The following is a 16,299-nucleotide window of genomic DNA, read 5'->3' on the forward strand; positions in this document are numbered from 1 at the left end:
AACTCAGATTTAGATAAGGTCACTCTACCGTGGATATGCTGTTTCTACTTGCGAAAAAGTATGGAGGCCCTCAATGTCAGACGTGAGATCAGGGCCATCTCTCTGGACATCTTTCGAGCTTTCGATACAGTCTGGCATCCCACCTTTCTCTCCAAACTTTCTGCCTATGGAATCCAAGGCCAACTCCACTCTTGGGTTGCTGACTTCCTCCAAGCCAATGTGTGGTTCTTAATGGAGTGCTATCTTCTCTTCTCATTGTCAAGGCTGGAGTGCCCCAAGGTAGTATTCTCGGCCCCCATCCTATTCCTAATCTTTATCAATGGATCTCTGACTCTCTGAAAAATCCTCTTTATATCTTTGCTGATTACTCCACCCTCTTCTGTAACATTCCACATCCTTCAGAAGGCAGGCAGCAGGCTCTTCCCTCTCTTCAGACCTTGACAAAAACACAAACTGGTCAAACACTTGGAATATGTCTTTTAACCCTGATAATCCCACACACTCACTCTCTCTCTTTCTCCGAAAAAAACCATACCACAAGAAGTCCAGCCACTCAAACTTTTGGGTCTCACTCTCAGCCATGATCTCTCTTGGGCAAATCACATTTCAAAGTTGGCCTCCAACATCAGCCACCGACTGGGTATCCATTGGACAAAGTCGTTCCTTGGCACATCTGATCTCCTTTTCACTAACAAGACTTTCATCCACAGCTTGATGGAGTACTGCTCTCTCTCCTCTGCACTGGCTCCCCGTCTCACATTTTGCTCAACTTGATGCCGTGGAAACCAAGGCTTTCAAGATTATTGGAATCTACCACGATGAAGATGACTGTAACTAAATCCAGGATCACTGTGGCACAGGCACGATGGGCCAAATGGCCTCCTCCTGTGCAAAATTTCCTTGTAATTCCTTGTAAAAAGTGTCCTATTCCTAACTCTTCCAAGAGCCTTGCAGATGTGTCCAAACAAAAATCTATTATATAAAGCTCTTTGTAACCACAAACTCATTTACTCACTCACACCTACTCACTCAGAGTCCTTATAGGCCATGGGCCAGATATGGTCCACATGCACCCCCCCCACCTCCCCCCACAACCCTTCGACCCCATATTTTTCTGAAGCCTTAGGATCCCCTGAGTATGAATTCAACTGGTAACAGTGAATAAACTGGGACTCACTATCCATTTTCCAACCATATCTGACGGTACCCTCAAAATGTCAACTTTTCGTCAGTTTCGCACATAAAAAATCCCCTGACTGATAAGATCTCTGCAGTTGCCCAATAAGCATTAATATTAACAAATTATATATCAAATGAAAGATTATCACATGCAGATTTTCAAAATAGAGTCATCTGTCAAATTTAATAGCGTTATGTTTATCCCAAGAAGTGATGAAGAGGAGTACCTCACTTTTCCTTTTGACAACTCAGATATCTGAAATGATAACGTATATTCATGCTCATTTTACCTGACACAAACAAATAAATATTTCTATGATATCACAAATTTTACTACCTTTCTATTGATACCAACCAAAGATGTACCAGGTATTACGTCTTAAACATAAGTTAATCACTGTTGCAACACCCAACATGTAGTCACCAGTAAGACGTAAGACTGAGAAAATATTCCTTACTTCACATAAAGAATATAAATTATAAGTTTATTTAAGAAAAACAATTGAAACTTATGTCATGTCCACAAAATGTCATTGTGCAGGGATTACGCATAATATTCATTATCGCCGTCGTCATCATTCTCCAATGCCTGCTCTATATCATCAAATGCATCCATATCTGAATCCTCATCAGAGTCAGTGTCGTCAGGTGTGACCTCAGCAATGTCAGCCATTTGCCGTGGGAGGACATCTCCTTCATACCATAGAGGATCAAGGTTACCATCCTTTTCCTCCCGACCATGTCCCTGACCAGCCAGGAACCTGTGGTTTGTTCTTTGTCAACATCCTAATGATCATCCAAATCATTTTCACTTTAGTTGAGTGCTCCATTGCTTCTCCAGAACCTGGATAAAGTAGCTGATCAACTTTCAGCTTGGGACTCTGTCTTGTGGTGATATAGCGCTCAGGAAGTATAACTGTGTCTGTCAGATGTAGAGACCGCCTTTTACCCTTCTCTTGAGAAGGCATCTCTGGGCATTTTTCAACATCATCACCATCAACTTCTTGAAGCATGATTCCGTGGGCAGTATGGACTGACCCTTTATCTGTGAGGTCATTTATTAGTGAATCAAAGTTGTCAAATTCCGAGTGGAATACAGCGGGCCCAGATGGTGACCTGATGATATGACTGGATAGCTGTGTTGATGACTGACTGCATCACTGCCTCTGCTAGTGCTGTCTCCAGTTCCAGCGTAAATGAATAACTCTCACAATGCCCCAACCTGTTAAAAAAAGTCACGAGCTTCTCACTCCTGAAAAGATGTCGTATAGAAACACACATAAGGATATGTTTTGAGAGTTTCCAAGATCCATTGGTGGCAGCGCGACAAATGTCTTGCCCTATGGATTGAACAAGTCTCTGGATTCGAGGGGTAGTGGGTGTTGCCTTTCCAGTAAAAATGTAGCACAGGAGCTGTTGGAGAACATCTGGGATGACATCTTCCGGTGCCATTAGATCAGAGGGACTTGGTGGCCATTTAGGATCCAGTGCCTTTGAGAAAACATCTAAAATGGACTGTCGTAATTGTGTACCTGTGGTCTCAGTCATATCCATTAATGCCAACTCGAAGGCATGCTTCACTGCTGTATGGGTATCGATGTCTGAGCTGAACAAAATGTATGATTAGAAGTTTCCCATGTCACAGAATGAGAGCTTGTCTTTAAATGGTTCATGACTTTCAAGTTTGTGTTTAAGCTTGCGGCTCCGATAGTCTAGATTATGGTGTTTACTGTCTTCGAGGAAGTCAATGTATATTTTTCTCAAATCAGACAGCTTCAAAATTTTCAGATTTTGTAATACATCCTTCTGTACAATCTTACATACAGCTTCAAATGCCTTCTTATGAGCTGCTTCTAAATTTATCTGATAAACTTTTGCTTCTTGATTTATACTTTGCCATTTCTCTGCTTTCTGCATGTATTGCATGCGACAGTTCTTGTGGTATTTCGCTTCACAAGCAAAGAGATCATGCCCCCTGATTCTTGTTAGAAGTTTATCATCAGTTTTCTTCTCCACCATCTCAAGCACTGACTTCCATCCATCATATTCAAACTGGCTGAGGTCCTGGCTAGTCCAGCTACCTTTAACTTTAATCTTTTTTCCGGTTCTCTGAACCACAGAAAATACAGTCAGGGTTGAATATAATCTTGTCACTTGAACTTGTGCGGCTCAAGCGCCGTTGTGTAACATTTGTGGTCTGTGATGAACTTGCAGTACGTTTAAGCCTGTCAAGGTTCATTGTGAAACGTTTGTAACACTGCCAATGAAAGCCATGATGCTCTCCTATCACATCAGGGATCAGGTCACATGCTTCCTTCATCATGTGGCAAGATGATGGAGGTTGTGCCGGTCGCATTGCTTTCACCTCCTGCAGTTTGGCCGGTTTCTTTTCTCCATCCTTATCTTCTGACAGCAAGTGTAATTCACCATATTTCAAACCCTTGATATGAACTATGCACACAGAAACTACAGGATTACGGTGTTCTCCTGTTTCTGCATCATATTCTTTTGGACTATGTTTGCTGCTTTGGCCAAGACCATGGCATCATTTCCAGGTTCGCCACTTGTACATTTTCGTTTTGCTGGTGGCTCTTCCATCATGTCACTTCAATCAGAACACGTCACCTGGAAATAAATATTGATACGTAAATGCATGTTGCATCGATCTTATCAGTCAGGGGGTTTTTCATGTGTGAAACTGACGAAAAGTTAACATTTTGAGGGTACCGTCAGATATGGTTTGAAAATGGATAATGAGTCCCAGTATATTCACTGTTACCAGTTGAATTCATGCTCAGGGGACCCTAAGGCTTCAGAAAAATATGGGGTCGAAGGGTTGTTGGGGGGTGGGGGGTGGCACATTGACCATATCTGGCCCATGGCCTATTAATTAGGGTCGCATCACACTTTCCTTGAGGACATTCTTCAAACACGTGGCTGGCCAAAGAAATGGCAATGCCATGAAATGACCAATTTGTTGTGGTAGAATTTGGATTATTGTCTAGGTTGTCTCCTGCTCCTGCCTTCCAGTGACAGGCAATGCCTTCCTCCTTGTAATTCTTACAACCATTATTGGCAAAATCTGTGGATACCTGTATCACACGGTTGTATGACATTGACATGCCCAGTTTGTGCTGGTATTGAACCAGGCTCCTCTTTCTGTTTTCAGATGCAGCTTCAAGCCATGGTATATTGCAAGAGGTGTTTCTCTGTCAGCATTGTAGCGCACAGTGTTTGCATGGGACGACCTGTGTTTTACACTATGGTGGATTAGTTGCTGACATATCGCAAATGCCGTATTGTTTCTCCCATCGTATATATTTGCATGGTCCTCAATATTTGACCCTTCCAGGATCATTTTAACCAGTGTTAGTTGGTTGCTTGGCACTGATTCCTTTTCACGATCTTTGGAGAAGGAACCAAATAAATTCTCCTGTGTCTGCATCATATTCTTTTGGACTATGTTTGCTGCTTTGGCCAGGACAATGGCAGCTGATTTGTCCCTATTGTCTTCAAAGCTTCAACATAATTCAAAGCTTCGCCGGTCTTTAACACAGCTGCTCACCGTCTCTGACTTTCTGGAAAATCCTCTCTATCACATTTCTGATGACTCAACCCTCTGCCATACCATCTGTCAACCCTCAGATTGGCAAGCAGCAGCCTCTTCATTCTCTGCAGAACTGGATAAAATCACAAGCTGGTCAAACACGTTGAACATGTCTTTCAATCCTGATAAATCTCACTCTCTCACTATGTCTCTCCGAAAGGACCTTCTGGAAACCACCCCCATCTACTTTCTCAACAACCCTCTTGAAGATTCATTCAAGCTTTCATTCACTATCTACCATGATCTTTCCTGGGAAAGGCACATTTCCAAGCTAGCCTCCAAAGCCAGTCGCCGACTGGGCATCCTCCATTGTGCAAAGTCCTTCCTTGGCACACTTAAGCTCCTGACCACACACAAAGCTTTTGTCCACAGCCTGATGGAGTACTGCTCTCCCCTTTGGATTGGTGCTCCCACCTCTCAGCTTCACACTGTGGAAACCAAGGAATTTAGGATCATTGGTATATCCTGCGATGAGGCTGAGACTTTGAGTCTCTCACTCTCTCACTGCAGGCAGGTCGGTGGTCTTTCTGTCTTCTACCGTCTCCACTCTGGCCTCACCTCCCCCCCTCCCCCCCGCTCTGGTTGAGATATGTCCCCTCATATTTCCGCAGGGCACTGAAGGTCTGCCAGCAACCCCCTTCTGGTAAAACTACCAAAATCAAGAATCGCTCCTCACCTTCACTCTTTCATTTCTATTTTTCCCGCCTTTGGAACAAACTCCCACACTCTCTTCAATCCCACTCTTCCCTCCAGGTCTTCAAAACAGCTGTTCACCACCATCTCTTGTCATCCCCCATCCAAAACCACAATCTTTTCTACCCCCGCTAATTCACTCCAAACCCACCTCCTTCAAATTCCCTGCTTTCCTTCCTGAAAGTCCCTGTAGTGTCCATCTTGTTTACCTTGTGTACCCTGCCCTATCCCTCTCCCTTCCACAGATCTCTTGTCTCTATTCCACATTTTTTTCCTTCTCTCCCACCACTCTTGTCTCCTGCTCCCCTTGTTGTACGCTCTGTGTGTTAGTGCTCACACGAGCCTCGATAGTGGATACCATTTTTTTTTCTAAAAAAAAGCTTCCCCGATATCTTTGTCATCAGCTTACAGCACTTCCCTTCCCTGAAGAACATATTTCAAATTAGGGACCAATTCTAACCGTTTTACTTTGAACCTGGTTGAGTTCGCTTTTGATGATGATTATGAATTGGAATTCATCTGTTGGAGTCGAACATCATACATTTTGGCTAAATAAGACAGTTTAAGCACGGGGGCTTGTATTTCTTCTGACTGCTCATTGATATATGCCACCAACTCTGCCAAGGCCACAGCCTCAGCAGATACTTCACTGGAAGAGGAAGAACAACTCTTCACCCTGCTGTCAGCACTACGTGCTCGGTTGTATACATCAACCAAACAATTTCTATGACACTGTGCATCTAATGCGTGCATATCTGACAAAGCTAACTTTGCCATGACCTTGGAATCACAGAGATTTGTTGCACATTATTTAACATGGGCGTCAATGTTGTCTGTTCTTGTTTATGCATGAGACCTCCTGGTTGATCCAAAAAGAAGCATTTTGGTTGCTGATAATTTACTTTGGTAGAAGTATCAAGGCTGTGTCTTATTTTCTTTGGGCTGGGTTCATACAATGTGTGCTTTGAGAGATGATTTTTTTGCCTTTTTAAGCTTGTCTCGAGAAATTTTTAGGTAACAAGTTTGATGGTAAAAAGCTTGGTGAACCTTCAGAGTATTACCTATGCCGTTGCCATCATGCAACCTACTGAAGCTGATTCACATAGGGACTGGGCCACACTTCTCAAATTCTTTCGAGTTATTTTCAATTGACATGTAGCCAGACGTGTGAATCCGAGCTTTCTCTGGACATAACAGAAGTTTGTCATTTTGGTCTTCTGGCACAGAAAACACAGTGCTCATTCTGTTTGTTGCACAAAAGAAGCTGATTGGTTCTGGCCCTTGGGTTTTACAAGTTGGCATAAATTTCATATGATGGAGACTATAACAATGACCTCCACCACTAATACCACAACCACTAAGCACGAATGTCCTTTCTCCTTTGCTTCCTTTCCTTGCTTGGTAGTTAAATGCATATCTAGTGGGGCAACTTAGCATAACAATTGTGCATTTTGTGAGGAAAGCACCAAATTTGACACAATAGTAGCCTAACATATTATGACCAGATTTGGATGTTGGGCCATCTCAAAATTTTTGATGGCAGTGGAAAATGGCTGCCACAGCCTTCAGCAGCTGAATTTGAGATGGCCCAATATCCAAATCTGTTCATAATATGATAGGCTACTAGTGTGCCAAATTTGGTGCTTTCCTTACAAAATGCACAATTGTTATGCTATATTTAGCTAAGTTGCCCCACTAATCTGAAAAGAAATTCCAAATCAGTTTAGGAATGGATAGGTAAATAATGATAGTCGTATACGTTTCTACATGAGGAATAAAGGTCACTTCTGACCCGGAATTTAACGCCATACTCCTAAAACATAAAACAAACAATTCAATGCATGGCAGAGGCCTTCATACTTGATTCACAAGCAAGTACGTTCACACATGAATTTACTGAAAGCATCACAATGTTGTGTTTGATGCAAAGATATTTATGATTTTAAAATGTAAACCTCAATTTTCAGCAGATCAACGGCAGTCACAAAGCCCCCTTTTCAAAATTAAAGAGTAGCATCCTCGTAAAACATGATGCTATATTTACCTCTGCCACCGAAGGTGAAGGAGGTTATGTTTTCACCCCTCTCTGTCTGTTTGTTTGTCTGTCTGTCTGTGTGCAGGATATCTTAAAAAGTTGTGGACAGATTCGAAATTTGGTGGGCAGGTAGGGTGTGTGACAAGGACGAACTGATTAGATTTTGCTGAAAATCCAAATCTGGATCCGGATCCGATAATATTTTAAAGTGATTCTTCACCATTGAGAGATAGGGCGAAACTAATATATAGCAGGATATCTCAAAAAGTTGCAGACGGATTCTTATGAAACTTGGTGGACAGGTTGGGTGCATCACAAGGATGAATTGATTCGATTTTGGTGAGGATCCGAATCCAGATCTGGATACGAGATTTATTTACTTTTAAAAGTGATTCTTCACTATTGAGAGATAGAGCCAAAAACGATATATAGCAAGATATTTCAAAAATGTATTGAGCCCGATATGTTCTCATGGATCAGGCATTGCGTGGTGGAGGTATGCGCTCTACCGAGTGCCCTTCGAGTTAAAGTATACAATCCAGAGTGATGCAATATGGCTGCTTGCAGTATAGTTTCTGTGTGTGTGACAAAGAGAGAGTCAATCTCTGTGTGTGTGTGTGTGTGTGTGTGTGTGTGTGTGTGTGTGTGTGTGTGTGTGTGTGTGTGTGTGTGTGTGTGTGTGTGTGTGTGTGTGTGACTGCTGTTTCTCAACAACCACTGGTCCGATCCAATTGAAACTTGCCAGATATATTGCTGGGGCCCTGTGGATGTGCCTTTTTAAGGTTTGATATTAATGGGACAAGTGCTTCCCAAGTTATGGCCATTTATTTACCAAACCAATGACAGGACACGGTGCTATGACATCACGATTGACGTTACAATTCTTCTTTTTTTTTCAGTACGGGCACGTGAGAGCGAAGGAATGACCTGTGTGGTTGTTGTTTCTGGCACGCGGTTTGAAAGTTTTTTTTTTTTTTTTTGCACGTACGGCCACGCACATACGGGCACATACTAGTATTCCTAAAAAATAATGTCATCTCATGTCCAGACACACACATATATATATATATATATATATATATATATATATATATATATATATATATATATCTGTGTAGTGTCTGTGTTGTGTTGTCCTGTCCTGTGCTGTCACTACTCCCTCCAACTTTTGTGAAATCGTATCAAACTTCCGAGCTGCACTTATATACTTCTCCCGTGTATATGACCGGAGTATTTATTTCAATTTTTTTGTATTTTTTTGAAAAACGTATTTAACTTACATCAACTTCAATTCCTTATAAAATGTAATATCACGAATATTACAAATAAATTTGCAAAATAATGTGATATATAAATAAATATATATAACACACACAAATACACAACACTTCATTGTACTATACTGTTTTCTTGTCATGTCTTTAACTGTTCTGAGTATCTTAATCATATAACCTTTTGACTATGAATTATTTTTACTAACCTCCTTCCAGGTTTTCACCTGAAAAAGGTCTACTAGTGGATATTTTCATGCAAGTTAAGTGTCTTTGAGTGAACAGCTTATAATTGATAAAATTAGAGACAAAATGGAAGATGGTGATTTTGCAAAATGTTTTGTTGATCCAGCTTGGAAGCTGCAGAAAATACAGACATTGAGCCACGAAGGCCAAAATTTGGATGAATAATGGTGCCAGGCCGACAATTCGTGAACAAAAATGTGGGTGTTACAAAGTAACACTCAGATCTATTGGTGGCCAAAAAGACTGAAAAAGCCGCTGTTTATCAATAGCTGTTGGTTTGCATTCAAATTCACAGCACCTGTGTTTGCCAAGGCGAATCGTCGCGAATTGTCGGCCTGGCGCCACATTCCCGCCGGAGTGATTTGGTCGCCAATTGAGCTGTACTCGGCAGGCACGGGAAGCCAAGTAAATGGCAGTGGCATTAGGCTGACAGATAGCCCACGCAGAGGCAGGCGGCCAAATCTCCCCAGGCTGTGCTTTGCTCGGCTCTCCCGGTCGGCTCACAAATGCCAGTGTGAGCTTTATGCTCTCACTCACACTCTAGATTGGCACTACTCATAGTAAAATGTGATGTGCAAGCTTCATATTCTCATTGTAGCCTTCAATCGGCCTAAATCTCAGCAGTGGTGCTATGTTGCTTCCAGAGTTGTCTTCATAAAAATAAAAATAAAAACATTTACAGTTAATGATATTTGACAGTTTAATGATTTATTTGTCAATATTAATCTCTGGTTCATGGCAGATTATAATTAAAAAAAATTATGTTCTCTCAGAATGTTCTCTCAATACATATTTTTCTGTATTTTTCGATATTTTGATGTTAATATACTATTTACGTTAGTGGATGAGCAGCAGGAATAAGACAGACATTTATTTGATCATCCTCTCGACAAGGCAAAGGCGAAACAGACTTTAATACTTGTAATACACACTGCCCAGTTTCCCTGCAATGCCCGACTTAATTAGATCAAACTCAGATATTCCAAAAGTACTGCCAAACCCCTGAGCTCTGCATAGCCAGGAGGTGGGTGGAAAGACTACACATGAAGAATAATGATCCAAAAGGGAAATTGCTCAGGATGGCAGCGCGTAAAACCATCTCAATAAAGCAAGTCCCATCGGAGCACGGAGGAAAGAGAACTCTATTGGTGTAGGATGGCTGTTTTGTCTCTGTCGCTCAAGGATAGGTCTGAAGAGCTTTTAAAAGTCCGAAGACTGAGGTTAAACAAGGTCGCATGTGGGTGAATGTCTAGACATAAGATGGCCATGGATGACCATCCTAATGTCTTTGAGAAAGCATAACCGAAGAATATATTGCAGCACGAATGTAGATGGTGCCTCGACTGTGACCCTCTCAAAAAAGGCCAGCAACTCAGAGTAAACCAGACGTGGGGCCTCATAACCACATCCCACCAGTACAAACAAAGGCCAAAATACCAACGGGGATCAATATCTGAAGCCAATGGGTCGGCAATAGGGTAACCTGACTTCAACCCCGGTCACGATCGATTTGAGTAAGCCTCGTTTCTATGACTCGGACCTCTGCTAAAAGCTCCCTTTTTATGCTGTTGTGATGGAGACATCAAGCTCACACAGACATACATGTCCTCGGAGAGCCAGGAAATGATTGGCTGATGTCACGGCACATTTCAGTGGTGGAGATGATTGAGGGCTTGAGTGAAGAAGCTTTTAAGCTGCACATTTTGATAGCAGCAAAAGCAGACTGATTCACAGATTCAACTTTGCTCTGGTGATTGCTCCGAGAGATAAGGAAAGTATGATCTTTTCAAGTGAGGAGCTTCAGTTTCATCACTACAAAGGAATTTCACAAAGCAATGCAATGAAAATGCACATGCTGTGAGCAACAGCCAGTCTGCTTTGAACAAACTACAAAAATTCCACATCATGAGAAGGTGAATGTTTAAATTATGAGAACGGCTCGGACATACAAAGGTCACATGAAGAACGTCCCATATGTCATGCTTTATTATAGTTTGAACTTTGATTATCCAAATGTGACTTTTAAGGTGAAAGATTAAGTTGGCTCTGGTTCACACAAGATACATTTACTAATAACTTATTTTTTTCATATTGTTTCAGCTTTGACTTCAACAGGATAGTTCAGTATTCAATCAGAAATAAGCAGAACTTTAACATCAGAAAAGTCTTGCCACAGATCGAGCTTTCCTTTTCGTACAATTAAAACGAAACAAATAAGTACCATTATGTTTGTGTTTCACCCAGACCAGAGCAAGACATTGACGTCTCCGCAGAAATTATTTTTCAATTCGCTGAAGTTATATTTGCTACTTCGAGTGACTAACAGTTACTCACAAAACAAAATGAAACTAGGGAGTTCATAGAACATGATACCACAAGTAGTGTTCAATCATATACTTCAATTTTAATGCAACAGTGATCTTAAAGATAGTTAAAAACAATCTGGAAGTTAAGTGTCATTGAAGCAGTCTTAAACACCACCCTTATAGACCATCAAATTTAACATGTCCAAGTACTGCAAACCTGGAGGCTCTTGGAAGTTATAAGAAGACGATTTGTGTTCTAGAATGTCAAGGATATAATTCAATTGAAAGAAAATAAAGATTGTAAAAGGCATAAAAATAGATTAATTCCAGGTTTTACCACTCTTTTACACAGTGTCTATTACACCTCCCTATCCACGTCACATTAGTTATTCATGTCTGTTGTATGTGTCCTTTATAACATCCTTAAAAACAGTAAGTGTTTCCTGTTTGAAATGATTTTCAATTTTGTTTGACTGCCAGACAGGCAGACAGAGGAAAATTATAATCTCACTCCTCTCTGTGCATGCGTGATCGGGATGAATTAGGAGACAAAGTACTGTTAAATGGTAAATTTGTCTTCCTAATCATGTTCCAATTTGTGTTCAAAATATAACATTAAATTTACATAAGTTGGTCAGGTCAGGTCAGGCACAGGAGGATGCGTGGGAGCAGCGCATTGCTGCATCCACTTTCCGCCGGTACTCCAGGGGACTCCATCTGGTCATCCCGAGGTAGATGACTAGCCAATCCCCATCTCCTTGAGATGCCGATCAACCTGCTGCAACCACGAGGCATGTGGTCGACCCATTGGCCTCCTCCACTCACGAGACTCCCTCGCTGAGAGAATCTGGTGAGCAGGATCACATCAGGAAAAGAGGCACATGTCCATACAGCTGCAGGTGATGCTCACAGGCGATGCAGGTAACAAATCTCATTTGAATCTCTCTCAGTAACCGCTCGATGGACACAAAATCCTTCCAGCAATAGCGAAGGATTCTCCGAAGAGACCTGATACCAAAGGAATTAAGCCTCCATCTCAGACCCCTGGTCAGACTCCAAGTGTCACATCCATAGAGTAAGACTGCACTGGAATTATCAAGGTCCATAAGACTCGGACTTTCATCCTCCTGCATAGGTACCAACAGCGCCACACCCCATGATCCAATGAATACATGACTCCCCAGGCTCCAAAAAAAAACAGATCTCTCTGACATCCTCCCTAAAATCCAGTCCATACAAGTGCTGAAAAGTGTGGGGACCAGTACACACCCCTTACGAACTCCAGTAACAACTGGCAATAAGTCAGAGATGGTTTCACCACATCTCACAGCACTCTCAGTACCAGAGTATAGTTAAGACGTCAGATTGATCAGTTTTGGTAGCACCCCACGAAGACCAAGAATCCTCCAGAGGGCATCACGATTGATGGAATTGAATGCCTTGCAGAGGTTTACAATATAGGCTGCAAGCAGCCCCTGCCGAAACTCTCATCTGCATTCGGTAAGGACCCGAAGGGAAAGGATACAGTCAATCGTTGACCTCTTTGGTGTAAAGCCTGACTGCTCTGGATGCTGGTGCTCAATCAGAAGGTGGCGAACCAGGTCAAGAATTATCCGAGCAAAGACCTTGCCCGGCACTGAGAGCAGCGTCACCCCTCAGTCGTTGTTGCAGTCCTGGCGGTCACCCTTCCCTTTCCAAAGAGGGACAGCAAGGTCATCTTCCAGTCAGTTGAGATGATGCCTGTAATCCAGGTAGAGCACAGAACTGCATACAATGACATGAGTACAGCATTTCTAGCAGCCTTGAGAAGTTCGGTATGGATGCCACAGATTCCAGGAGCTTCACCCATTTCAACCAGTTCACCGCAGCTGGTGTTTCCACAAGCAAAGGTGGATCACAGTTAATTGGAGGGTCAGCAATAGGGATAGCAACGGCCTTGACATCCAACTCAACAGCTGGTGGATCAGCCTGGTAAAGCTGCTCAAAGTAACTGTCCGAGCGGGCCTTCACTTCGGACTCCTCTGTCAAGAGCCCACCACCCTCCGACATCAGACATCAGATTGATCACTGCAGTACACTGCTCTAACAGCTCTAACTGCAGTACACCGATGAATGGGCTTGGAGGAAAACAATGCGCAAATTCCCCTGGAATCAGGAGGAGAATCACCTGACCACAGGTGATTCTCCACCCTCTCACAGATTCCTCGCACATAGGCCACCTTGTCCACCCTTCACCCTTTGGTGACTTCCAAGACATGCACCGGCAACATCAAGGATGGTGGTCTTGGAGGCACTCCACAACTCTAGGATTCCCCAAAGCACCCAGACCCCCAAAATCCTCACTCAGCTGGTTCACAAACTCCTCAACTACCCTCTCATCCTTGAGCTTGCCAACATCCAGCCTAGGCTGGGATGGTACCATTCTCCCAGATTTAAGCTGCAACTTCAGAGTTGCTACCACAAGCCTGTGGTCAGTATTGAGGAAATGAGGACTCCAGTAGGCCCTGCAGATCTTGGATCATCTTCCAGTGACCATCGACGAGCACATGGCCAATCTCCTTTGCCACATCACCAACGTTGGAATACCAAGTCCAACAGTGAGAATATTCTATTCTAAGTCTATCTGAAACCATGAACCAACCACCATAAGTCCACGACTTCTTGTAAGGTCAAGGAGCTCAGTGCTATTCTGGTTCACAGTTCCAGACCCATGGGGACCAACACATGTCTCATAGCCATCCCTTTCGGTTCCAGTCGATGCATTGAAATCCCCAAAACTAGAACAGTATCTCACCTGGGGCACTGATAAACCAGAGACTCGAGTGTGGCATAGAATGCGTCCTTCATGGTGAGATCACTCACCTCAGTCAGAGCATATACATAGACCAGGGAAATGACACCCAAGAAGTGATGAATCCTTTGTCTCATAATATGCTCATTCACCAGTGTTACCTCAATTATCATTGGAGTCAGCTTGTTGGACACAGCTACAGCAGCTCCTTGAGCATGGTTACCATCAGAGTGACCAGACCAATACTTGGTCTAACCACCCGCCATGATCTCGCCACTATCTGGCCTCCGAACCTCTGAGAGTGCTGCAATACTGATGTTCAAACACTTGAGCTCAGATGATAACAAACAGGTGATCATCCTCTCTTAGGGATAGGACATTCCTGGCACCCACCAGAAGGGACTGCCTTAGGTTAACCCAAGGAGACTGCAGTCTGGTGTATGACACCTCAGCACCACCCTGACACACACTACCGCAATCTGACCTGGGAAGGTTACCCTGTGGTTTTCCTCCTTACATCAAAAAGTGGGGGTCCCCAAGGCTTTGTCCAATCCCGTCATCCAGTGAGCTTCCCCGTGAAGGGCAGCTGCACAGGAGGTACTCCCACAGAGTGGGTTTTCAGATTTCTTTGCGTTTTTGTGTTTTGCAGAGTGAAGGGTTTTATGGTGGCCGGAGTGCAAATCCTGCCACCAACCACCTAAAAAAGTAACCTGCTGGAGTATGTCCACAGACATGAGATATGGATGGCCGGTGGCTCACAAGGAGCTCCTCCACCCTTTGATAGGTTTTGTTTTTAATCCTGTTGGGTGTCCATATCCACACACCCTCCCCACCAGGTAACCCATTGGGGGAGACGGTTTAGTCACCGACAACAAGTTGCTCCTCAATCATAAACTGATGATCATAAACTGATGGGACGGTCGGACGGACAGACATGAACCAATCGCTTAACCCCGGTTCTCGCTTTGCGTTCACGTGATGATTAAAAAATTTAATCCAAATGACATTTAAAATTCTCAGTTTGTGAAATGTGACTTTTGCTTCACTTTTTAGAAGTTTCGTTTTCAATATAATATCCTTCTCTTGCATTTACATTTCACCTACGTCATATTAACACATATCTGCTGATATCACTCATTGCTGGTGATGATATAAACCATCACTACTAAAGGTGCTCAAACAAAACCGATGCGCGTACAGACAGATCCTTCTGTTGCCATCGAAGATAGATGACATATAGAGTCATTTCACAGGCAATTACACCATGCTATATTTGCAGTGTTCCGCATCAAAACACGAAGAAGAACCTCAATTCCTTGCCAAACGTGCAGTTTGGGCCAGCGGCAGGCTTTCAGCTCCGGCGCACAATCCGGAAGCCATACGGCCTCTTGAGTATAGAATGAGATGCGAAAGCCAAGTGTCAATATACCAGGTCTCCTGGAGAGTGGAACCAACCTCAGATCCTAAATCCACACCTCATTTTCACCTGCATTTACTGCGATAATCAATGTGATATCAGATTCAAGAATCTGTGAAATTCAACAATCCATATTCTACAACATATTTTGCCAATGCTGGAAGATGAGTATCACTCCTTATTTCCCCCTGAAATAATTATATCTGCAAAAGGACTGAAAAAGATTTTCAATTCATTTTTTGAAGCTCATGAGTTATCCAAAAGGGATGGAATTCAGTTCTAACATATTTCCTCAAAAAGCAGGACACAAACCTATCCCATTTGTCTGAATATTATTATTTTGCTATACTGTGTTTGCAGCTCTATTAGTAATAATAAGACCACTATTTCATCTTCGGGGTTTGGACCTTTAGTAAGAGTTTTTGAAATAATGAGCTGCGCTGTTTATTAAATTGGTCAAAGCCTTTATGAATGACACATATGAACTGAGTATAGAATGAGATGTGAAAGGCAAGCATCAATATACTAGTATAGGTCTTTTCCTTCTTTCATTCATTTGGCTTGGAGTTTTCATTCTTTCATTCATTTAACACCTTATTTCCTTTTTCATTCATTTAATATTGGAGCCTGATCACTTTGAGTGTTGCATGACACCACTGAGCTGATAGCTTGAGATTGCGTGAGATGTCAAAATGAATCAAAGCCTTTTGACACCATCATCTGACCATGATACTGGCCCAAAGTCATACTCTTG

General features: G+C 42.6%; 1 protein-coding gene, 1 long non-coding RNA gene and 1 pseudogene across 3 annotated transcripts in view; 1 reads left to right on the plus strand and 2 right to left on the minus strand.

Annotated features, from left to right (window-relative positions):
- LOC147010667 (mannosyl-oligosaccharide 1,2-alpha-mannosidase IA-like) overlaps nucleotides 1-16,299 on the minus strand; it is a 506,989-nt gene that overhangs the window by 334,329 nt on the left and 156,361 nt on the right. The window lies entirely within an intron of this gene.
- Nucleotides 1-16,299, plus strand: part of LOC147010669 (uncharacterized) — a 63,619-nt gene that overhangs the window by 7,863 nt on the left and 39,457 nt on the right. The window lies entirely within an intron of this gene.
- On the minus strand, nucleotides 1,147-3,721 carry LOC147010670 (uncharacterized; annotated as a pseudogene).

The sequence above is a fragment of the Eptatretus burgeri genome, chromosome 16, assembly GCF_056783735.1.
Source record: "Eptatretus burgeri isolate ZD-2024b chromosome 16, Ebu_testis_v1, whole genome shotgun sequence".
Taxonomy (NCBI): Eukaryota; Metazoa; Chordata; class Myxini; order Myxiniformes; family Myxinidae; genus Eptatretus; species Eptatretus burgeri.